Source organism: Desmodus rotundus, chromosome 6 (genome assembly GCF_022682495.2).
Source record: "Desmodus rotundus isolate HL8 chromosome 6, HLdesRot8A.1, whole genome shotgun sequence".
NCBI classification, from domain to species: Eukaryota; Metazoa; Chordata; class Mammalia; order Chiroptera; family Phyllostomidae; genus Desmodus; species Desmodus rotundus.
The window spans coordinates 157,546,117-157,569,835 of record NC_071392.1 but is presented as its reverse complement, the minus strand read 5'-3'; the positions used below and the strand labels follow the sequence as shown (position 1 = coordinate 157,569,835).

Here is a 23,719-nt window from a genome sequence, read left to right as displayed (position 1 = left end):
GGAAGGCCATAGTGACTTGAAGGCACCCCCCACGTCCTCTGCCTCAGTGGGCACTGTTGGCAGCCCCGTGTTCCCGTGGGCAACCTGAGGCCCGGGAGGGTGGCAGGCAGTGGTAGAGGCTGCTCCCCAGCCGCCTGGGGCCCCACGTGGGGCACTTGTCAGCTGGTGCGACTCCTCTGGCCGCGGGTCCTGGGGCCCATCCAAGTGGAAACCCGATCGGTCACGGCCGTGGTGCTGTGTAACCAGGCCCTCCTCAGTCACAATCTCAGCCACCATTAGGCCTGCCAGGAACCCAAGCGGGTCCCACGGCCTAGGCTTCCTGACGTCCCCCAGGGGCCCAGCCCTGCACCAGCTGCTGGGGAGATGAGGGGATCCCCTCCCCAAAGCCTGCACTGTCCCCTGGGGATGGTCCTGACTTGGTGACATTGGTCCTGTGCGAGCCCAGAGAAGGCCCTGAACTCATGGGCTTGGGTTTGATGAACCAGGTGAGGAGGGTCCTCCTGGCCCAAGGGCCACTGTTTGGGGCTGGGGGACAGCAGCCAGGGCTCCCTGCCTCCTTTCCTGGGTCACTAGGGAGTGATGTTGGCTGTTTAATTAAGTGACCTGGGCTGCTGAGACCCAGACCCGTAGCACTGGGGGAGACAGAGGAGGGCACAGAGATGCGGCTGAGGATATGGGTACCAGAATACATAGGGGCAAGATGGGGGGTTCAAACCAGGCCCAGGCAGGACTCGGCAATAAGTCCCCTGCATACAGGGCCAGGGTGGGCACACTGTACCCTCAGTGAAGCTGGAGGAAAGAGAGCCCCAGAGCGGGCGGGGTGCCCCAAGAGGGAATGTAGTACCACCCCCCTGCCCCCATCTCTCTTTCTCTGGACCACTTTCAGGCTCTGTGTTAAGTGGCATTCAGTTCTGCCCCTGGATGTCCTGGGTAAGTGACTCAGCATCTCCGAGCCCACCAGGGTCAGACCGTGTGGGGGTGGCACCTCCTGGGCGGGCCTCCTGGGCCTTTCAGGGGTTGTCACTGACACCCTGGGAGCCGCCCCCTTACCGACGCAGAAGCCAAGGCCTAGGGCTGGCAGGGCTCCCCCAACCTCACCCAGCACTTGTGGTAAACTGGAGGCCAGGCCCGGAGGGCTGGGGATGCTGCATTCTGTCCCACTGGGAGGGCCAGGCTGGTCTGTGCAGGACGGGGCAGGGCCCCTCTGCAAGGCCAGAAATGACAATGGCTGTCGACAACGCGAGCGGGCCCAGCCTGGCTGACCTGGCCCTGCTGACCTGCACCGCCTCACTGTCACCCCTCCTGGAGACAGACTTCAGGGCCCTCAGAGGGTCAGGCTCCAGTTGAGGGACGCTCCTCACCAGCCCCCACTTGCTCCCAAGGCCCCACTGCGATGTCCCTGCAGGTGGGAGTGGGGGTGGGGCAGGCCTGGGCTGGCTCATCGCGTTCTCGGTGCACAGTGGGCAGCAGTGAGATGGCAGAAGTACACGGAGGGTTATGTGTGTCCAGCTCCGTCGTCTCCCCTACTGAGGACACAGCGAGCTGGGTTAGTGGCCTTGGGCAAGTGGCTCACCTGTATGGCAGAGCCATGGGGGGGGGGACAGGAGAATGACCGGAAGGGCTCAGGCTGGGCCCACCCAGAGCAAGTAGAGGGGGTGACCACACACTGACGACCTGGGGCCAGAGGTACCCTGTCTCTGTGGCATGAAGACCCTGGTACCTCAACTTCCTCCCAGGCTTGCTGGGGGCTCCAGGAGGGGAGGGGGCTCTGACAGGGGAAGGGAATGTGCCACCTCCAGGTTGGCCCCCTCCCTCCTCACCCAGCACACAGAGCAGAGCCCAGAGGGGTGGGTGGCCGCCTCCCCCCCTCCTTCTGGTCTGTGTTTCCCACAGAAAAGACTGGTAGCACTTGGGCAAGCGGCCCGGTGTGGGGGTGAGTGGAAGCCTTGAACGATGGCTTTAAACTAAAGGCCACCCAATCTCCAAATCTTTTTAAAGATAAAAAGCAGCGCAGCATCATGGGTCATCCGGAAAATGCGAACTAAAAACCACACAGATAGCGCCGTACACCCACCAGCGAATGAGAGCTAAGTCGGTGAGGAGCAGAGCCGGGAGGCTGGGAAACTGGGTGATCCGCTGCCAGTCTGACCCGGCAATTCCACTCCTCGGTATTTACCACGAAAAGCGTGTCCACGCGTCCTCCAATAGACAGGTGCGGAAATGGGCCTGTGGATTCCTCCATCACACACACATTCCTCACGGCCCCCCAAACTCCAAGCCCCCCGAGGGCACATCAGCAGTGGAATGAAGAGAGAAGACGCGGTGTGTTCACACCATGGAATAAACTACCGATCACGCAACACACGACTGCCACAAACGTGCTGAGCAAAAGAAGCCAGACGGGAAAGGGTGGGTCTGTGTGGCCCGGGTGTCAGACTGTAAGGCCAGGGACGGAGCCTGGGAGGCTGCAGTCGGGCTGGTGGCTGCCCTTCGGGAGCAGTGCCTGCGTCGTCGTGCCTGCGTCGGGCGTGGGGGCGGGGTTCGGGGGCTGGAAGTATCTCTTCATCTGGGCGCTGGGTACATGGAAGTAGTCAGTCTGTGGCACTGCGTGTAGCGGCACACGAGGGACACGCGCGCTTTCCTAAGACAGCAGCTAGGTAGGGAGCATGGTCCCGCCAGCCCTGCCAGCCTGGGGTCCTTAGCAGCAGACTCCTGCTGTTTCAGCCCTTCATGCTTGCTGTTCTCAGTCTATAATGGGCCCTTCCAAAACACTCTTTTTGCTTCTTTAAGTTCTGTGTATTCTTCAGGGCTCAGTGGAAACATCATCTCCTCCAGGAAGCCCTCCCTGATTCCCAGACAAGGGCATGGATCTTGTGGCTCCTGCACTTGTCATGCTCCTCACAGCTGAGAATTAGATGTGTCTGTGTGATTACAGGTCTACTCTCTCCCTCCACGCTCCACAAGCAGGACCACGTCTGTTTTGCTCACTGTGGGATCCCCAGCTCATGGTGTGTAGTTAGCGGAGTTTTCAGCTTCCACTTGCAGATGGAAGGAAGGGAGGAAGGGAGGAAGGGAGGAAAGGACTCAGTTCTGTACAAAGGGAGACAGGAAGCAGGAGTGGATGCGCTGTCTCTCTAGGGTGTGAGCATCCTGTCCCAGGAGGGTGTGGGCACGGGCAGGTGTGGTTTTCTGGGGCTGCCAGAGCTGGGGAGGAAGGGGCTGGGCAGCTGGGCTGGGCTCAGGACTCACACCTTCCAGGGGTGTTGGCAGGAGAGCAGGGGAGGGAGAGTGTCATAGGAAGTCCTCAGGTCTCAGGGCTGCAGCTGACTCACCCAATCTGATAATACAGGTGAGACTCCAGCCTTGTTCTCCAGAGGTACGGGCAGGGGTGGGGGGGGACAACTGTCTGACATCCTGAATGTGTGAGGGGTGGACCTGAAGCAGGGGCACCCCAGCCTGCAGGTCTGGCAAGGCTTTCCAGAGGAGGGTGTTTTAGAGCTGGGCCTTGTAGTTTGAATAGGAGTCCAAAAGGAGACACACTAGAGAGGGCTTGGACAGAAGGCTTCGCTGGGAGAACTGCAAACATCTGAGGTGACTGGGTGCTTCGGAAGTTGAGTCTGTGGGAACCTCAGTGGGAAGATCCGGCTGGCCCATTTCCAGTCTGGACATGCCCAGTAGAGCACATGGAGGCCCCACCTGAGAAAGAGCCCGACCCCAACGGGTGAGCTGGGGTGGGGTGGGCATGTGGTAGGGGAGCCCTTGTAGCCCCCCGGACACAGCCTCCTGGACAGAAGGGGGTCAGAGGAGGCTGTGAGTTCTTACCCCTTGGAAGGAATGCATCAGGCCTTGAATTCTGGTCCACTGTACCGATGGGGACACTGTAGTGGACATGGATACAGCTTAGATTCACATACCTGGGCTGAGCTTGGGCTCTGGAGCCCAAAGTATAAGAGACAGGCCCTCCCAGGGGCTGGATACCCCACAGCCACAAGTCTGCTGGGCCAGCCTCAGGGACCCAGGGCTGGGAGTGCCAGGAGACCCACAAGGGACTTGTTGGGAACCGGGATCTAGACCTCTGCACCAGGCCTCCCAGGTGACCTCTGCGCTTCCTTCCCCCAAAAGTGGCCGGGTGCCCCTTCCTCTCCTCGCTGGCCTCAGCCCTGAAAACCAGTGAGAGCCGCAAGCAGCAGGGCTACACAGCAAAGCATGTGGCATTGGAGTTCAGCCAGGAGGAGACAGCGCTTCATGGGCCTGCCATTAGCTGGCATCCAGCAGGTCTGGGGCAGGCGTGTCTCAGAGGGCTGGCAGTGATAGGAGTGGGGACTTTGTCCTGCAAGGGTGACAGGGAGCTCTAGAGGCTGTAGGAGCCGGAGAGGAACGGGGCAAAGTCTGCAGCTGCCACAGATGGCTCCCCCAGACCAACTCTACAGCCTTGGATCTTAGATTCCTTGCTGCCTCTGGCCAAGTGCCAGTCTGTGTTGGAAGCGCTAGAGGAGCGAGAGTAATTAAGTAACAGTCGTGAGTGGCTGGGATGCTCTCGCACGTCTCTGATGCTCTGGAGTTTGATTTGGTCCCCATGGTCTTCCGAGAGGTGGGCAGGGCAGCTTTCATTGTGCGGTTTTAGCCTTGCGGCCGAGGCTGCAGCTGGGCGTGGGCTGTGCTCACCTGGAGGAGGCGCTCACCTGTGGGCCTCCAGGAGCCAGGCCCGGTCTCACTGCCCATCAATTGCCCCCGTGAAGGTCCCCGAAATCACAGGCCAGGCTCAGAGGAGTGGGGGAACATGCCCAAGGGCACACACACACACACCCTGTGGGAAGATGGCCAGACGGGGCAGGTCTGCCATCTCTGTGACTCTGGGGAAGATAGTCTACCCTGAAGGACCTGTTCTCTCACCTGTAGAATGGGATGAGAACCGGGGTGCAGGGAGGACAAAACCGGTGTGTGTTGGGGCCAGAAAAGCGCCCCACGTGGCTCCCTGGCCGGAAGATGTCTGCCTGCTGTGGTGACTGCCACTCTGCTCCCAGGGGAGAGCCGAGGGCTGGTGGCCTCTCTGAGGAACCACCCATGGTGGGCTTTGGGGAGGGGGGTGGCGCAAGGAGGAAAGGAAGCAGGTGAGCTGAACTTCTGGCCCAGGAGCCCCCTAAGCAGAGGACAGAGGACAAAGGGCAAAGAGCCAGGGCTGCAGTCTGGCCTCTCCCTGTCATCAGGAGCCATTCGCAGGCACTATCTAGACATCGTCAGGACAGTCCAGCCACCTTGACGAGAGGGTGCAGGAGGGCGCAGCGGACGGGCGGTGCCGGCATTCCAGCCTAGCTCAGCAGCAGTGTGCACTGCCCCCCACGCCCCTCCTCCCACAGCCTGAGGGCAGGGGCCTGGAGCAGGTGTGGTCCCAGGTGAGAGAAGAGGCCTCGAGGCCTTTCAGAGCACCCGACTTGGGAAGGCTGGTGTCGCTGCATTTGCAGAGGAGCTGGCCCAGAAGAGCTCTCAGGCCCTTTCGCCTGGGGTGGGGGCGACTCAGGAGAATCACAGCCTGTCACAGGCCTCTTATGGTGGGGCCCTCCTCAGGAATACCTGGGACAGCATTCCAGTGTCTAGAGCCCTGGACCGGAGTTCTGTGGCCTGAGAACACAAGCACAGGACCCCTGCACCCCCCGGGCAGACCCCTGTCCTGCCCTCTGGGCCTCAGTGTGTCCATCTGCATGATGGGGCCCAACGACCTCAGACCGGATTCTCAGGGTCCCAGCTGGATGTTGGACCCCCTGATGGGGCAAAATACTGGGTTCCCAGAATCCCACAGCCACTCACAGTCCTCCCCCTGCACTCGGCCAGGGCCACAGGTGGGGGCAGTTGAGGGTTCTGGAGGGGACGCTGGGCCCCAGGCCAGAGACACCAGAAGGCTCTCCCAGGTGGTGAGAGGGAGGGGTCTAGGACTGAGAAAACCAGAGGGTGGAGGACCCATCTGGACACCCCAGATAGGTAACTGCAGGGGGGGCGGTGCCAAGGTGAGCCTGGTCAGACCCACTTCCAGACCAGCCTTCCAGCCTGGCTAAGCTGGCGCCCAGGGCCAGGGGCTGGCTCAGTCGCGAAGTCCAGGCCCGCCCCTCCCTCCACACCCCCATCCCCAGGCGTGAACAGAGCTGGGGGTGGGGCGGGATGGCTATAATCTGGTGCTCCCAGGCCCGCAGGGCTAGGGTGGCCCACCCCGGAGATAAACTGGCCACCTCTAGCTCGTGTCCAGCCGGGGCTGCTCCGGGCGGGAGCTCCCCGCAGGTCCCAGCCGCCCCCACCCCGCCCCTCCGGCAGCCCAGCCCACTTGGCCCAACTTCCTCTCCATAAAAGGCGAGGTTTGGGAGCGCCCCTGGAGGGGACTTAGGGCTGGCAGAGAAGGTTTGCCTGGGCCACCCCGGCTTCGCCCCCTCCCCCCAGGGGCCCGGCGTCCGCCTCCGGGCCCAGCCTCCGGTTTTTCTAAATCCCGGCCCCGCCCCTCCCCCTCTGCGTCCCAGACTGGGGACTGCCCCGAAGCCCCTGCTGTGTACGGCGTCCCAATAAGCTATCACGCTGTCCCCAATTTGTATTTGAGCAAATTTGTATTTGAGACCCACAGCGGGGTAGGGCCTGGGGCGGAGTGCTGGCCCGGGGGTCGGGGGTACGGGGGAGGGTGGGCGCTGAAGAGTATCAGCAAACTGCAAACGTGCCCAGGGCGTCACACTGCCACTCGGCTCCTGGTAGACACATGGCAATTCTAATCTTGCGTGGGGTGCACATGCACGTTAATAGCTCCAGGATCCGGGTGCCCTCTCCCAGGCATAGAAAAGTCGGGCCCCTAGCAATGCCGCTTAGCTCGCCTGTGACCTTGGGTTCAGTCGCTTTGCTCGCAGCCTCCCTTTGCCCACCTGGTAAGCGGGGAGATGATTTTCATCCCCTGAGTCTGTGCAAATACAAAGGAGGACACGCGGCCTGCCGGCGCAGGTTAGAGTGAAGGAAAGGGGAGGGGGCGCAGCTGCTTCCGGCTGGCACCGCCCCACCCGCGCACTCCTCCCAGGAGAGCCCGCGTCTGGGGTGCTGGCGCCGGACACAGGCCCATCCTCCCTCCAGGACTGCTGTGAGGAAGAGAAATAATGGGTACCTGGAGACAAACAGTGGGTGCTCAATAAATGCAGCTGCCCATCCCTCCCCACCCCAGGGAGTGTGAGTCATCTGTATCTTGGCCCTGGGCTGGGAAACCGGGCCTTTGGGTGTCATCAGGCTCCACCCTGCGACAAGTGTGACCTTAATAGTCTGCGTCCTTCTCCGGGCCTCAGTTTCCCTCTCCGTAAATTCAGGAGAGGCTGGACCCGGCCAGCTGGGGGTGGGTGCTGAGCGCCCGGTGGGGGAGCCCGAGCGCCCTCGCCGCAAACCCCGGGGTGGGGCGCTCCCTCCCAGCCCCCCGCCCGCAGTCACTGCCGCCCCTCGGAACCACGTCCGCTGCCCACGAGGCCGCCATAAAAGGCAAAGGTGGCAGGTCTGGGAGCCGAACTTAGTCATCGGGCCCGCAGGCTGCCCAGCGTGCTGCGCGGTTTCCTCCCTGAGCTTCCCGTTTGCGAAGGGGCCGGGGGAGGGGTCCCAGGGGTGGCCCGGCCTTTCGAAACGCTCTGGCTTCCCCGGAGGGCAGCGGGGCCCGGGGGCTGGGTGTGGGGCCTGACCTGGATGTGGGTACCGGCCGGGGGCGACCTCGGAGAGGCCGGGGTACCCGGCCATGGGGGATCCCGGGGTTGAGGACCCGCAGTGGACGGCCTCCCACCCTGTCCCCGCCGGCCCGCGGCGCTTTTAACCCTGCAGCTGCCAGACAGGCGGCAAAGGCGCGGGTGGGGCGGGCTGAGCCGGGAGCAGGCGCCTGGCCCCAGAGCGGTGACCTGCCAGGGAGGCCGAGGCTGCTGCTCAGAGAAATCTCAGCGAGGTCCCCTGGGGAGAAAAGTGCAGCGGAGTCACGCGCGGGCTGTGAAATGTAAGGACACGTCGGGATGAACACCCCAGACGCCGGTCCGCAGGGGCAGGTCAAAGGAATGTGGGCGGAGTTCAGAGGGGGGAGTAAGGAATGGGAGCGGGCAGCCTTGAGTCCGCGGGTGACGCTCAGAAGCCCCTGATGCAAACACCTTCAGCTGTCTGGTGCAGGACCCACCGACAGCACAGCCCACTTCTGGTGCCAGCATTGTGGGCAGGGAGGGGGGACCCAGGGGCTGAGGGTGGTGGCTGCAAGGCCCACCACTCGAGGCTGGTGACCTGGACTGTAAGGGACTTGTACCCAGCCAGAACTGTGAAAGTAAGCGTGCACACACAGGACACTCGTATGTTGTTCAGAGATGGCCTCATGGACACACAAAGGCCACGGAAATGCCTATGGGAAGGGGCCGGGCAGCTGCAGGGGGAGGGGCAGGGCCTCCGGGAAAAGTGTGGGAGTGGGCCTGCTGGGCCTGGCAGTCCAGATTTCAGAAAACAGAGCTGAAGAGAACGTGGTGAAATCATTACTACGCCTGGAGGTGCATTATGTTCCTCTCTGTATCCTTCCGTACATTTCACACTTTTCAAAAAGAGGTGGGGTGGGGGTGGGGGAGGTGAGCACTGAGGGCTAGACCTGGGGGTCCCCCACTTTGACCCTGGGTTTCTTCCATGAAGGCAACAGTCAGTAATTCCTTGGGGGCACCTGAGCCCTAGGCGCTCAGCGAAGGAAGGGGTCCACTGTGGGACTCCCCTTTTCCTCGCCCCTGGGAGAAGGGATGATGTGCCGGGGTGTGGGACAAGGGTGGGAAGGTATTTGCCCACAGCGCCCTTAGGCTGATGGCCTGGCCTGGCCGGGAAGGCTTGTGTTTCTGACAAACGGGGCCAGCCAGCCCTATGCCCTGCCCGTCCTGTCCTGTCCTGTCCTGTCCCTGCAGCCTGGGTCACTCCAGGTGAGGCTCAGGGCCAGCATGCTCAGTAGGACACAAGCCGGCAAGTCACCTGGCCTCCGATTCCAAGTGGCCGGATCTTCTGTGGGTGCCAGCCGCCGAGGCCTGGAGCTCTGCCCTGTGGTCTGGGGGGAGCACTGTTGGGGGTGCAGAACCCAGAGAGCCCCAGAGGGCTGCTGGCAACCCAACTGGAGCCAGCAGGTGGGAATGGAGGGGTTGTGGGGTTAACAAAGGGCTTCTGGGAAGGGAGAGGGAAGAGGAAAAAGAAAGCAAAAGGAGGGTTGGCTGATTTCCTCCCATTATTTTTGAGCACCCATAGGTGGGCAGCACACCCAGGCTCTCTGGTGAAAGCCCCCCCCCCCAACTTGGAATGAAGATCCCCAAATGCAGCAACGTTAAGTGACTAGGCCTAGGTGACCCATCTGAGAAGGGCAAGAACACAGACTGACAGGCTTCTGAGGGCGGGGTGGGTACAACGACGCTCTGGTGCTTTGGTCAGGGTGCGAAGCTGCTCAAGCGAAAGGGAGAGTAAGGAAGGGGGGTGGAGGCCCTGAGAAGTAAATGAGGGGTGCTGGGGGAGGGCCAGGGCAGGACCTGCTGGAAGACACTGCTCCTCTCGGGGGTCCTCCAGGGGGGACATTCACATCCCTGGCAAGGTGGTCCTGTGCCATCTCGCTCAGTCGGTCAGGCTAGCTGGGTTCTCCCTGTGCATGCAGCCAGCCTGCCACAGGCACCTGCGTCTCCCACCCTCACTCCCCTAGGCCCGGTTCCACCCAGGCCTTGCTGGACAAGAAGTGGCTGTGGGGAAACATCAGGCAAGCAGGGCGTCCTCTGATGGCCCAGGGCCCAGCTGCAGTCTCCCGGTACCCTGGTGGTGGGGACGTTTCTCTCCAGAGAATGGGGGTGTTGCATCCCCTCGGCTGGCCCGGGGCAGGCCCCTCCTCGGGTATCTGAGGACTCCAGCCTTCCCCGTAACACCCTGGCCTGAGGGGCCCTCTTGCAGGCTCCACCCGCTGGGGCCTTCTGCTCCAGAACTGGGGTCTGATTCCAGCACGCCCCAGGGCTGGGAGGGAGAGGCTGACCCTGGAGGAAACAGTTCATACTCCAGAACAAAGGCAAATGTTGCTAATTCCCAGCAACAGGAAACCAGGTGGATTAGGGCACGGCCCTGGGCCGGGTTTCCAGGTGTGGGCCACAACCCAGACAGTCAGCTGTGCATCGGCTGCACCTCCAACAGGTGTCTTGGCCTGTGGACTGAGGTTTCAACCCATCAGTGGCCTACATTCTGTGAGGCAGCCAGGCCAGAACTTCCCTGGCACAGCCAGGAGGAAGGATCCAAAGGGTGTGATTTGTCACGGGTGGCCTGCACACCTTTGGGAAACGCCTCAGTGAGGCAGCGCCACCGTCCCTGTGTTCTGGGGGACCCAGGGTAGCTGTCCTCTGCCGCTGAGAACGGCTCCTGGTCTCCGAGGGCTGATGGCAGCTCAAGTGGCAGAGGCTGAGCGGCAGTGCTTAAGCACTAGAGACAAGATGGGCAAATTACACAGAGATGGGGCTGTTTCCAGAAAGTTCTGGCTTGTTTTTGAAAATTTTTATTTATTGATTTTAGAGAGATAGAAAAACATTGATTTGTCCTTCTACTTATTTACGCATTCATTGGTTGCCTCCTGTATGTGTCCGGACCAGAGGTTGAACCTGAAACCTTGGCACATGGGGACGGTGCTCCAACTGAGCTACCCGGCCAGGGCAGGAGAATGAAGTAGTTGGGCCACTTACTGAAGCTGCACGTGAACTATGTAACTGGAAGTCTCCAGGTCTGCTGGACAGACAGCTATCTGGAAGCAGGCTGGAGTTTCTAGGCGTGAGGTGAACATAATTTCAGGCATTCATAGAGAACTGCATCTGTGTTACTGTCTCATCGGTTGTTCTTTCAACTTGTTGACAACCCTAATCAAATTATAAAGTGTCCTTTGTAATTCTACACATTTTATTTGATGCCTTTAAAAGCGTGATTCTGGGTGTGGCTCTGTCTAGCCGCACAAGCTTGCCTGGCGCTTTTCCCCACCCCTTTCCCCCAGGCTCGGTGTTCCCGGCCTGTCTCTCCTAAACTCCAAGGGCCTTCTTTTTGCCTCTGTAACTGGTTTCCTGAGCCCACTTCTTCTACCTATGTGACTTTCTAAATAAATTTTCTCTTACTAAAAAAACCCCATAAAAATAAAAGCGCGATTCTGACCCATCCATGAGTGGGTAAACAAAATGTGGCCTATACATACAACGGAACAGAACTCCCCCTTTGAAGGGAAGGAAATTCTGATTACAACGCGGGTGAACCTTGAGGATATTTGCTAAATGAACAAGCCAGACAAAAGGACAAATACTGTGTGATTCCAGTGAATGAACTAGCTAAAGTGCTTACACTCCTAGAAACAGAAAGGAGAAGGGTGGCTACTGGGGGAGGGGAAAAGGGGAATTTAAAGGGGATGCGGAGTTTCACATTGGCAAGATGAGAAAGGTCCGCGGCGCTATTTCACAACAGTGCGAAAGCGCGGAAGCCCTACAGTTGAAAGTGGTTATGGTGGCAGATTTTATATTGTGTATTTTACCAGAATTAAAAAAGTTAAAGATGCAATAAAAACACAACTTTAAGGCTTAATTTAAAAAAAAAATCATTCTTAGCCGAGGTCCCTAAGTATCAGTACTTGCTAAACGGTCCACACCGGTCCAGGACACCCGAAAGGTTAAGAGCCCCGGCGCCCCCTACTGGCCGGGTCCCGCAGGAATTCCGGAGCAACCGGGGTTCTGGGAGTCGTAGTTTGCAGCCTCCGGCCGAGGCCTCCCCGCGAAGGGTGGGCTTGGAGATGAGAGACAATGGATCCAAAACCCGCGTCCATGCCGGCAGGGAATGCGCTTGGCGCGCCTGTCCCCACGCTGTGCACGGCAGCCTCGCACACAGATACACGGACAGAGCGCGCGCACCTGTCCACTCGTACCAGGAAGCACGTAGCGCCCCCGGGTTGCTGTTTGCACTGGGACATCTCTGCCAATTTAAGTGTCCGTCCGAGCGTCTGCGGGTTAGGCTCGCAGCTACCCCCTGACACATCCCCGTGAAGCAGAGGCCTTGGCAGTGCCGGTGGGGAGGACGCTCTGGCTGCTGGTGCCGGGGGGCGGGGAAATGCCAGGCAGAAGGCGTGGCTAGTAAACAATCTTGAGGCGGAATCCTGCGTAGGGTGGCTGGGGGAGAAAGTCAGGGAATGGGGTTGAGGGTGGCCTCGCTGGCCCGCGAGGAGGCGTTAAGGCAGACAGTGGTCGGGTGTCCCAGGTCGGCGCTGGGCCGCGGCTCAGAGAATTGAATGACACTTACTGTTCTCACTTTGGTTGCAGCTGCAGCTTCGGAAGTGACTCAGCGGAATTCCTGGGAACTGGGGTTGACTAGGAAAAAGGCTCCAAGAGCGCGGGGGAGGGGCGTGGCCCTTGCAAAGGCTCCACCCCCAAGTTATGGCGACCGCTCGCCACGCCCACCCCCGGTGTTCCCCACCCCCTCCAGGCTCCTGCAGGCACCAGCTGGGGTTTGGAGGGCGGTCGTTGGCGACGCGAGTGCAGCCTGAGGATTTAGGGAGGAGGAAGAGCGGGAGCTGGAAAAATGGCGGGGTGGGGGGCGGGGATTTCCCCCCGCCCCCCTTGCCTTGAGAGAGGGTGAGGCAGACTGGAAGGATCTGGGGCGGAGTGGGGACCGGTTCTGTTTTCAATCCCGGGGCCCAGGCGTTTGGCAGGTGGCTGGGCGAGCAGAGTTGGCCCATCTGGACTTCCTGAGTGACTCAGCTGGTGGGTCAGGCCCTCTCCGGGACTAATTCCCTTCCTCTAAATAAAGGGAATCTTTCAATAAGCAGGGCTTCAAAGATAAACTCCCCGGTGGCAGGCTGGGCATTTTGGCGGAGGTTGGGAGGGCGTGGCTGGTCCAGCACTAGACCAGGGCGGCGGCGCCAATATTCTAAGAACTGAGCCTCAGTTTTCCAGTGCATAAAATGGGCATAAGGACCCTAAGAATGAAGCTTGCAGGAGTTAGCGGCGAGCCGCACGCTGTCCCCTTACGTCAGGGCAGGACCACGCTCAGGCTCCTGCACCCCGGGATGCAGGACTGAGAGGACGAATTAATGTGTCCTGCATGGCCCAGCTCCAGCTTGCCCTCCTAAGGGAAGCCGTCCACGACTACCAAGACAAAAGAGGCGGCCGTTTTCCTCCTAAATGCGGAGGCGGAGACACCACCGCCCTGGATCCGGCAGTCCCAGAACAGCCCCGCGCCTCCTCCCACCTCCAGATTATGCTGCAGGGGCACCTGGAGGCCACCAGGTGGCGCTGGGGATGCGTCTGCCACGCCAAGCTGGGCGGGGCTGGACTCGACCTGGCCTAGAAGTCCTCTCCCGCAGAGTCCCGAGACGCATTTAGAAGCTTATTGGAAAAATTAGAGAATGGACATTTATCAATTATTTGATTCAGCTCATTAATTAAAGAGGGAACAGTGAGATGGTAAAATTGCTGCAAAAAGCATCTGTGGAACTGGGGTTTGTATAGACCATTCACAAACACTAGAGTACCCGGGCCAGATAGCTTACTCGGTTAAAGCATCACCCCCTGCCCATTTGCCAACGTTGTGGCTTCAGTTCCTGGTCAGGGCGCATGTAGAAATCAACCAATGGATGCGTAAGTAAGTGGAACAACAAATTATGTTTCTCTTTCTCAAATCAATAAATTAAAAAAATAAAAATGCGAAGATAAGATTCTTAAATTCAATTTTTAAAAATCAGACTAATGGCCTCTGGGACATTGAAGAGTAGTAGCCTTTGGTGTTACCTTTTGTATCAGGTAGAAATCCACAAGTTAACCTATAACTTCATCAAATCTGAGCCCTTAATTGAAAGTAAACAGTAAGGCAAACAGACGTTTCCTAAAGAGGACCTGAATAGACCCCCCAGAGGACATACAGAGGGCCACCGAACACAGGAAAAGGTGACCTCCATCCCCAGTCGGCCGGGAAATGCAGATCAAAACCGCCATGAGATACCGACTCGCACTAGTCGGAAGGGCGATCGTCGAAAAGACGAGAAAGAACAAGTGTTGGTGAGGACTTGGAGAAAGGGGAACTCTGGCACGCTGTTGGTGGGGATGTAAATTAAGGCAGCTGCTGTGGAGGTGCCTCAAAAATTTAAAGATGGCTCTACCACAGGACCGAGACCCAGCAGTTTCACTTCCGGGGATTTATCTGAAGACGACGAAAACACGGATTCAGAAAGCTGTAGGCACCCCTACGCTCATTTCAGCGTTGTTCACAAGAGCGAAGCTATGGAAACAACCAAGGCATCCGTGGGCAAATGAATGGGACAAGGAGATGTGATACACATATTTTGTACAATGGAATATGACTCAGCAGTAAAAAGGAGTGAAATCTCACCATTTGCAACAGCATGGATGGACCCAGAGGGTCTTATGCTGAGTGAGACAAATCGGAGAAAGTCAAGTACCTTATAATTTCACCCATGTGTGGAAGCTAAAAAACAAAATAAGTGAACACATAAAGCGGAAACAAACTCATACATACAGAGGACGAACTGATGGTTGCCAGCCGGGAGGAGGCTGGTGCATTTGCCCACCCTGGTCTAGGAGACACACCCCTGTTGGAGTGTCTTTTGCATCCATTGAAAGTCCTGTGTCTGTCCGGTGGACGGTGAGCTCACAGCATTCACTCCAGCCCCTCCCTTTCCACGCTGCATAATAACTCCCTCCTCTGCCAGCAGCAACCTGGCTGCCCTGGTACCTGCTCATTATCTGTTCCCTGTGCTCCTGGCTCACAGTGCCCCAGCTTCCTCACCCCTCCTGGGTGTGGGCCCTTCCCGCTACTGCCCAGATGCGCTCCCCACCCCTCCCGCCTCGCCAAGCCCGCCACCCCACTCCTGCACATCCCACCTCCAGCACCCTGGCTCCCCGACCCTGGATTTCTAATGGCTTCAGGACTCAGTCGTTCCAGAAGGGAAGGGAAAGGAAAGGATGGGCAGAAGGAAGAAGCAGGAAGAGGTCTTCCCTGTTTCTTGCTTTATCTTGATAAGTCATGCAGACACTGCATTTTACTGTACGACAAATGCACTTCCTTTGGCTTTAACACGACACAGCGTTTCTCCTACACATCTCCAGGCAGAACCGCACCCGGGAGGGGTGCTGGGTGTTTCTGGGGCCATGTGTCTGGGTCTAGAGACAGAGACAGACGGGAGGCTGCAGAGCGTGGGGAGGGGACAGAGTGGTGGGGTGGGGGGGCCCTGGGCAAGGCTAGGCAGGGCAGCCTTTGCAAAGAGGCCTCCAGACCTCTGTACTTCCCTTCCTTCCTGAGACAATGGGCTGCGGGCTGTGCTCGGAGATAAGGGGCCGGTCTGGGTAGAATCACAGCCTCTGGGCTGCAGTCTGGGCGGACAGCTGCCCCACCTCCCCCAATGCTGGAGAGCCCACCCTGCAGCTGGCCAGCAGGGGGCTCTGATCCTGGTCACTCTGTACCTTGGGGGGGCAGGGGACCACCCCTGTCACTAGAGACCCTGCCCAGGTTCCAGGACTAGGTCACTCACAAGGAAAATATTTTTCTTTCCGTTTTTTTTTTTTGTTTTTTTTTTTAAATTAAGGCTTAACGCACCCGAAGTGCGCAGAGCTTCAGTAGAACTCTGAGTGTGTTGAGGCATGTGTCCTGGCCCGAATGTCGTTCCGTGGGGACCCCTCCGGGTGGGGCTCCGTCTAGTTCGGGGGTGGGGGAGAAGAACCTAAAACTTTTCAGTCATTTTTAAGTTGACTACATGTTGAAAAGACCACATTTTAGACATATTAATGGGTTAAATAAAATACATTATTAAAATAGATTTTCCTTGTTTATTTTTACTCATTTGATGTGGCTGCTGAGCATTTAAAGTTCTTATGTCTAGAGCTGGTTTAGAATATTTCCAGTCCCCAAAGCCCGCCCCCACCCCACTCGGCCAGGACCTCCCCGGGGTCTCTTGGCTGCTGTTCCCTCACACCAGCCAGACTGCTCTTGAACTTCCGGGAGCGTGGAGTCACAGAGCAAGTGCTCGCTCTGGCCTGTGGCGTCGTCCCTGGCCTTCGCCTGTGGCATGCTCACGGGGGGACTTAAAGAGCCACGCCCTGGACCTGGACGGGGCCTGTAGACCCAGTGGTGACTGCAAACGTCTGGTCCTGGCCTTGGGGAGCTCACAGATAAATTTGTTCTAATCCAACTTCTTTGTGGCCATTTGTTACAGCAGCCACAGGAAACTCACCCATGGAGCTGGTGGCAGGGAGCCCGGGAGCAGCACTCACCCAGGAACAGAGGGAAACGGGGAAACACAGGTTTGGGACCCAGCCCCACCCTGATTGGCTGGGCGTCCCCCAACAAGTCACTGCACCTCTCTGAGCCCCACACACCGCCCTCCTCACAGAGGAGCTGCTCAGGGTGGATGGAGACCCAGGGCTGGGCAGCGGCAGAGGGCAGGCACTCATGCCCTGAGCCCCGGGATGTGCTGCAGCTGGGCTCCTGGCGCTTGGGGCACGAAAGGGGAACCTCCAGGCCAGCACCACAGCCGGCGCTTTCAGAGCCTGGAGCAGGGATGGGGGCGGGGCAGGGGGCGGGGAGCAGCTTTCAGAGGCCCCTCTGTTATGATTTTGCTGTGTTGGTTTTACCAGAAAACCCCATAACTGGGCCACAGACCAGGTTGGGACCTTGCCAACCACTGGCCCCTTTGTGCCCCCACCCCACCCTGCCAGGGCTGACCCAGTTGCTGGGGGGAAGTGGCCGCTGGGGACATTATGGGCCTTGCACCCCCATCCTCCCATCAGCTGCCTTCCTCTCCATCACAACCTTGCGGGGTGGGTGTGAGGGGGAGGTAGGAGTCGGGGATAGTGGGAGGAAGAGGACGGTGGGGTCCAGCCCTGTGTGGCCTTGATGTTAGCTAGCTGGCTGTGGCTTCCAAGGGCTAGCTTGGCCCGGCTCCCGCTCCCCACTGCCGGTCCCTTGTATGGTGTCAAAGTTCTTCACCCCAAACAGAAACTGCTTTCCAGGCACATCCTCTGGGCCCCACTCTGCCCTTGTGACCTTCAGAATCTGGGGCTCCCCGCCACCATGCTGACTCACCCTCCCATGCGCTCACTGGTCTGTTCCTCCTCCATCTCGGTCCAGGCTGCCTCCTCTCCTGCTCAGACCTTCAGGGGCTCACTGTGCCCTCCGACCTGCAGCATCTGGCCTCTTGGACACCCGTTGCCCTCCCCTGCTCGCTCCAGTGGACGCTTCAGGGTTTTCAGAATATTTCCCCACAGCCCCGTGAGGGAGGCAGTGTTGTGCCCATTTCACAGACGACAAAGTTGAGGTCAGAGAGAAAAGAAGGTGGTGGGTGGGCAAGGGCCTGAGCCCCGGAGCTGTGCTATGCCCCACCGCCCTTCTCGCCCTGTTTTCTCGCCCAGGCGCGGGCCTGTGTTTCTCTGGCACTGTTGTCGAAATCGACTGGATGTGTCAGTCTGAGCTCCCCATCCCAGGCCTGCACTGTCTCCACTGCTACAGTGGCAGCTCCCTAAGTCACTGGGTCAGGCCACACCAGTTCGCCCACGTGGTTCCATTTACCCGCCTCTCGCACCCACCTTTCTACTTTCTGTCTCCATGATTGCACTTCCTCCAGGGGCCTCGTGTAAATGGGACTGTGTGGTATTTGTCCTTGTGTGACTGGCGCATCTCACTCACAGAATGTTCTCAAGGGTCCTCCGTGCTGCGGCCTGTGTCAGAGACCCTGCCTTCCTCCTCAAGCTGATGCCACTCCGCCGTCAGCCTCCGCCACGTTTTGCTTCTCCGTTCCTCCCTCGGTGAGCACCCAGGGTGCCTCCGCCTTCGGGCGCCGGTGGCCACGCTGCTACCCACCCAGGTGTGCACGCACCTGTCTGAGTCCCTGCTTTCAGCTCCTTTGGGTAGAAATCCAGGTGTGGCATTGCTGGATCTTCTGGTCATTCTAGGGGGCGAAGCTTCGGGGGGTGGCTGGGAAGGGAGGGAAGGTGGGCTGGGTGGCTTGAGGACGGGTTCTTTTGATTTACAAAACCAGTCCTCTACCAGGAGCCGAGGGGAATGGGGGAGTCTGGAGCCCATGAACTTGGATGAGGAAACCCTCATGCTGGCTGTCACTAACAGAAGTCAGCATTTCTCTCCTTTAGGAACGTGAGCGACAAACCCCAGCAGGGCCTGTGGCTTTGTCACTGACAGTCTTACGTTATTGCAGCAACTTAGGTCACATCACAGTAGGTCTTACACCCGCCACTGGAGGCTGTCATTCAACGCATTAATAAGAAGAACATATATCAGCACGCCACAGTCAAAGGGATGTCGACAGCAATGCAATTGATTTCCTTTGCAGTCAAAAGTGTTTTGTCTTATGCACTGAAAAACGTGATACTGAGAAGGGGTTCATGAGTTGTCAAAAGCCTAGGTTAGAAAAATGTTGGGAAGATGTGATGTCCGGAGCCCTGGCAGCCACCTTGTGACTCCGAGGGGCTCAGCCTGAGGGCAAAGCCACCTCAGTAAGGACGGTAAGGAGGACAGAGTGAACAGTGGGGGGAGTTCCAGGGTCTTTTCCCTGCTGATGCTAAAATTACCCAACCCAGGAAACTCCCCTCCTCAGGACTTCTTATTTCTTGTCATAACCGATGGCCTTGTTGAAGCAGCTGAGTCAGAGTTTTCTGTGTTTTGCATTGAAGGCATAGTAAAGGAGAGGGGGTTTTCCCAAAAGGTCCCTGAACGGCCTAGGGGTGAGGATGGAATCCTGCTGGCTTCCTCTGGGTGCATAAAAGGTGCCTTGGCTGGGGCTTTGTGACTTCTGGCAAAAATAAAAGCCCCTTTCCTCCAGGCTGCTCCAGCCCCCAAACTAGGGTGCAGGGGTTTAAGAGGCAGGACCAGTTTTGCCACAGAGGAAGCCACCTGGCTGCTTCGGGGCTGGATTGGAGGCCGTGAGGGTGGAAGTTGAGGTGACGCACCCGTGGGAGCTGCTGCTTGTCACTCCTGCCCCTGAGCACCCGAAGGTGGTCAGAATAGCTCGGAACTCGCTGACCTGGGGAGAGCAGCCCCTTGTCCTTGCAGCGGACCCGGGGCCCTGGACCTATGGCATGTGCGGTAGAGAGGGCTCCATGCCGGCTGGCAGAGGAGTGAGTGACCCTGCCATTCCACAAACAGAGCTGGCGCCAGAGACAGCCTGTCCTGCTGGGATTTCCTGGTCACTGGTGAAGGGGTGGGGGGACCCCGAGGGCAGCTGCAGGAGTCCGGAGCAGGAGTGGGGTAGCAGCCAGGTGCAGGGGGCTGAGGCCTGGCACCAGCCAGTGGCCTCTCCTCAGCCAAGGGACCCGGCCCTGCTCCTGGCAAGGACATCTTGGCAGGAGCGGAGCTGTGCCCAGGGAGCTAACGTCCTCTTAATTAGCCAGGCACTTACTTGCCAGGCACCCGCCACCACGGCTTTACTTTGCAAACCACGCTCGGGCCTCAGAGTGGGACTGGCCAGCATCTGCCCCTCTGGGAATCAGGTGGATGGCCAGGTGGGGCCTATGAGCTGCCCACAGAGGCCAATCCAGGCGTCTCCTCAGGGCATCACCATCTAGAAGGGTGACAGAGAGAGAGTCGATTTCCGGGGACACATGAGTACGGTAGCAGACAGAGGGCAGGCCAGATGTCGCACCTGGGCCCCAGCACCGACTCCACCCCGCTGACCTGTCCACCCTCAGCGGCAGCACTGCCTCCTGGAGCTCATGCGGGCGACACCCTGGGCACTCACAGGTTTGGTTTCCGCCTTTGAGGGGTCACATTTTGGGGGGGGTCACAGTTTTGAGGGGTCACAAATATCTTGGCAAATCTGATGAGAGCCATGTGCCTGGGCCCCCGAAAACTGCACATTGCTTTTTAAAGCTTGGCCAGAGCCTCTGTTCCATCCATTTCCCTATTTGTGACCTGAAGGCCCAAAGATTGGCAGGGTGTTTGTGGAGATGGGGCGATGGCGTGTCAGCTTTGTCCTGCTCTCCTTGGCTCTGAGCTGACAGTGCTGGGGCGCGGCCGGTGGCCCTGGGTGGTACAGCTGGCCTGGTCCCAGCGGTCAGCAGGGTGGCCAGGCCTGCCAGGAGTCCGGGCCTGGAATCGCTTCTTCCCACCAGAGAGGCGCGTCAGGGGGCGCAGGCCGCACCAGGCTGCACTGAGGGGACTGCAGAGGCAGCAGGACCAGGAAGACACCACTCCAGGGTTCCGGGGCGGAGGCCGGTCACTTACGCAAACGTGGGCCACAGTTTCCTTTTGAGAAAAGGGAAACTGAGGCTGGGAGAGGACAAGGACTGGCTCCCCATCATCACACAGCTCTAAGTGATGCTGGCAGGAAGCTCCCAGGAGAAGGTCACCTCCTGTCCCTTCATAGATGGGGGCTGCATTTCGCCCAAGGCCACCCATGGCCCCCCAACCCTGGTGTCTGGATGGCCCACCAAGAAAACCAGGCAGAGCCCCAGGCGGGGCGGGGGGCCAGGAAGGATCAGGAGGTGTGGGGGCTGCTCCAGCGGGGAGACTCAGAATGCACCTTCAGGGAGGGGGATGTGTGGCCAGAGGTGCCACCTCCTGCTCACTGTGTCTGGCTGGGCTGTGAGTGCATGGCTGACTGCGGGAGGCCTGGGTTCGAGTTCTGCTTCTACCAACTCCCAGCTGTGTGATTCAGTTGTGTTCCTTTTTTTATCTGTAAGATTGATGGATTTTTTTATTGTGGTAAAATTCACGTAACAGCACTGGCCAGTGTGGCTCAGTTCATCGGAGCGTCGTCCATACACCTCGAGTGAGTGCCCCCTACTGGGGACCTGGCCTCACAACCCAGGCATGTGCCCTGACTAGGAACTGAACTGGTGACTTTGGTTCGCAGGCCAGTGCTCAATGCACTGAATTGTACGGTACTGTAGCGTTTAGGACATTCACAGTGTTGTGTGAGCACATCTACCCAGCTCACAAAGTCTCATCCCTCCCGGAAGGAGCCCATGCCGTGAGGCAGCTGCACCCCAGCCCCGCCCCCAGCCCCAGGGGGCACCAATCTGTTCTCTGCTGGGTCTGGTTTCTTCAGCTCTCAGTTTCCTTATCTGTGTAAAGAGGAGACAAAAGCTTGTTGGAAGTTTAAGCAGATAAGGCCTTTGGCACAATGCCTGGAGACCTTACAATCTTAGTGATGTCAGGGCTGCCTCCCCACCAGCCAGACTCTGTGCCCCCTGAGGGCAGAGTCCAGTGGGAGGGGTCCCAGAGGCCCGTGGAACCTGGGAGAGTGGGACCTGAGGAGATTCCTGCAAGGAGGCGCCCACGGCGTCTGAGACCCGGCACAGCGCTGCTCTGCCCTGGCCCAGGCGAAAGGGCCTGGCTCTGGGGAAGATGCAGGCAAAGGCCCAGGGGTCCAGGCTGGCTCACTCCAGGATCCAGCCAGAAGCACAGCAGGAATCCCATGACATCCACATGCCAGGAGAATGGGCTGGGAGTAGCCGTGGAGACGGGGACTCGCGGGGACCAGTCACTAAGGCATGGAAGCAAGGCGCAGGGCAAAAAAACCCAAGCCAAAAGCAAACAAACCCGAAATCCTCAGACACAGAGCTCTGCATTTGTAGACCTAAATATCTATCAATGTTGCCCAGGGAGCCGTCTACTGACCAATCAAAAAGCACTCCATCCCTGTGCCGTGCTGGGTTCCCTCCTCTGGCCTTCCCCGAGTCTCTGTTGCACTGGGCACCTCTGTGTCCAGTGAGGTCACACGGGCCTCTTTGCAGGCCCTGCCTTGGGTCCCTCTGGGGAAGGATGGGAACATGGACACGATGTCCCTGGGCCCCACGGGAACCCAGGCGCCACCTGAGCTGTCCCGGAAGGAGGGCATGCCTGGGGCCAGGCCTGACCCGCTCCCAGGCTGGCCACTGGGCCTGATCTGGGGACAGAAATGAGGCCACCGGGAAGGGCTGCTCAGCCGGTTCTGAATCCAGTTTCCCGAGCCTTGGGGACTGAGACCCTTTCTCCCCAGCCAAGCAACCTCGGAGCGTTCCCTGCACTCACCACTGATGGGCAGGGGCCGCCTGAAATGAAATCTCCGGGTGCACCTGGCACAAAAGTCAAGGATCAGACACCAGAGTCAGGTGGCCTTGACCCATACTTGCCATGGACAAAGAGTAGTGAGCTCCCCATCACCAAAGGTATTCAAGCCTTCCTTTTTTACGTGGTGCATGGGCCATCGCTGGACAAAGAGAAGCACAAAAACCGTGCTGGTCTGAGGTTGAGGGCTTTACTGTCGGGAGGGGCTTCTGCCCAAAGCAGGACATCGGCAGCAGCAACCCAGGGGTCTGTCCACATGCTACCAGTTAAATAAACCTGGCACCGTGATCCCCTGGAATATTATGCAGCTGTGAAAAAGAACAAGGAAGCCACTGACATGCTGAGGCAGAAACTGTGCTAAGGTAACAAAAGCAGGGTTGAAAATGTTGTTTAAAAATGAAGGAAAGAAGAAGAAACCCACCCACACTTGCTAGTCTCGGTAAAGAAAGGAAACACCAGAAATGACTCTAACAGCACTAAGGTGGCGGAGCGGGAATGGGGAGAGGAGGCCTTCTGACATTCTTGGATTTTTGAACTATGGGAATGTATTGTCTATTTGGAAAAAAATCTGGCTCTCAGCATCTCCAGCCACGCCGCCAACACCCAGCCTGGCGCCCCATGGCCGTCCCTAAAAGCCTGCTGTTATTCTGCCCCCTTGCCTCAGAGTCTAGGTGGTGGGCCAGAGGGTTGGGGTCTCCCTAACTAGACACAGGCCTCCCTGGGTGCAGAGTGTATTCAGAAACAGTGTCTGAGAGTGCCCCCTGGGACTCTTTGGTCACCCTGAGTGGGGGATTTATATCTTTTCTACAAAAGAGGAAACAGGCTCAGAGACGTTAAGTAACTTGCTTAAGTCACACAGCCAGGGGGACTCCGAGTTTCAAGCCTATCAGATGACCTCAAATTGAGAAACTCGATCTCCTGGCTCTGCAGCAGGTGTGCCAGCGGGGGGCTCGAGGCCCTGCCAACCAATCCACGGGTGCCGCAAAGGTGAGAAGGTCACACCACGTTCCCCTGGAAGACAGAACTCCCTGGAGGGGGTTTCCTGCGGGGAAAGCACGGGCTCAGACCGACCAGCTGGGGGCCAGTGCGGTGCCTGCCGCCTTTGCCCGGAGACCTCGTGGGCAGCCTGTGGTCGTGCTGGCATTCCAGGGGCCTGCCCGGCATTCGGGGAATGTCCCAGCCAAAGCCTTGGCCTTCGGAGAGGCTCAGAAAAGGGAAGTTTCCTAGATGGGGTGAGGCGGTGTCTGTAGGAATGTCTCCCCCCTACCTTATTTGTAATTTACTGATTCAGAGAGAAAGAGAGAGACAGAAAAAAAGAGAGAGAGAGAGGAAAGGAGAGAGGCAGAGACAGAAATAGAGAGAGACACGGATTGTGGCCTCACGTATTCATGCCTTCATTGGTTGAATCTTGTCTGTGTCCTGACTGGGGATCGAACCCACAACCTTGCCCTTTTGGGGAGGCGCTCTAACCACTTGCACACCCAGCCAGAGAGGAAATGTCCCCTGTGGTGCAGGGTGGAGAGTTGGGGTCCCGAAGGATGAGGGTGTCACCCCCGCCCCACCCGTGTGCTGGCTCAGCGACCTGTGAAGCTGGGGTCTGGGGTGCAGAGTGGGAAGCACCCTGGCCCTAGAGGTGGGACCTGGGCTTGGACTGAGGGCCGCA

The 23,719-nt window shown here is 58.7% G+C and overlaps 2 long non-coding RNA genes across 2 annotated transcripts; one reads left to right on the top strand and one right to left on the bottom strand.

The window, feature by feature from the left end:
• Positions 1 to 279: 279 nt before the first annotated feature.
• LOC123478342 (uncharacterized) lies at positions 280 to 2,942 on the top strand. Its single transcript, XR_006653516.2, has 3 exons — positions 280 to 485; positions 887 to 930; positions 1,999 to 2,942. It is a non-coding gene; the product is annotated as an uncharacterized lncRNA (long non-coding RNA).
• An 8,119-nt stretch (positions 2,943 to 11,061) lies between these two features.
• Positions 11,062 to 12,384, bottom strand: LOC139441015 (uncharacterized). Its single transcript, XR_011651393.1, has 2 exons — positions 12,286 to 12,384; positions 11,062 to 12,155 (listed from the first exon to the last, which is right to left on the bottom strand). It is a non-coding gene; the product is annotated as an uncharacterized lncRNA (long non-coding RNA).
• Positions 12,385 to 23,719: the final 11,335 nt, after the last annotated feature.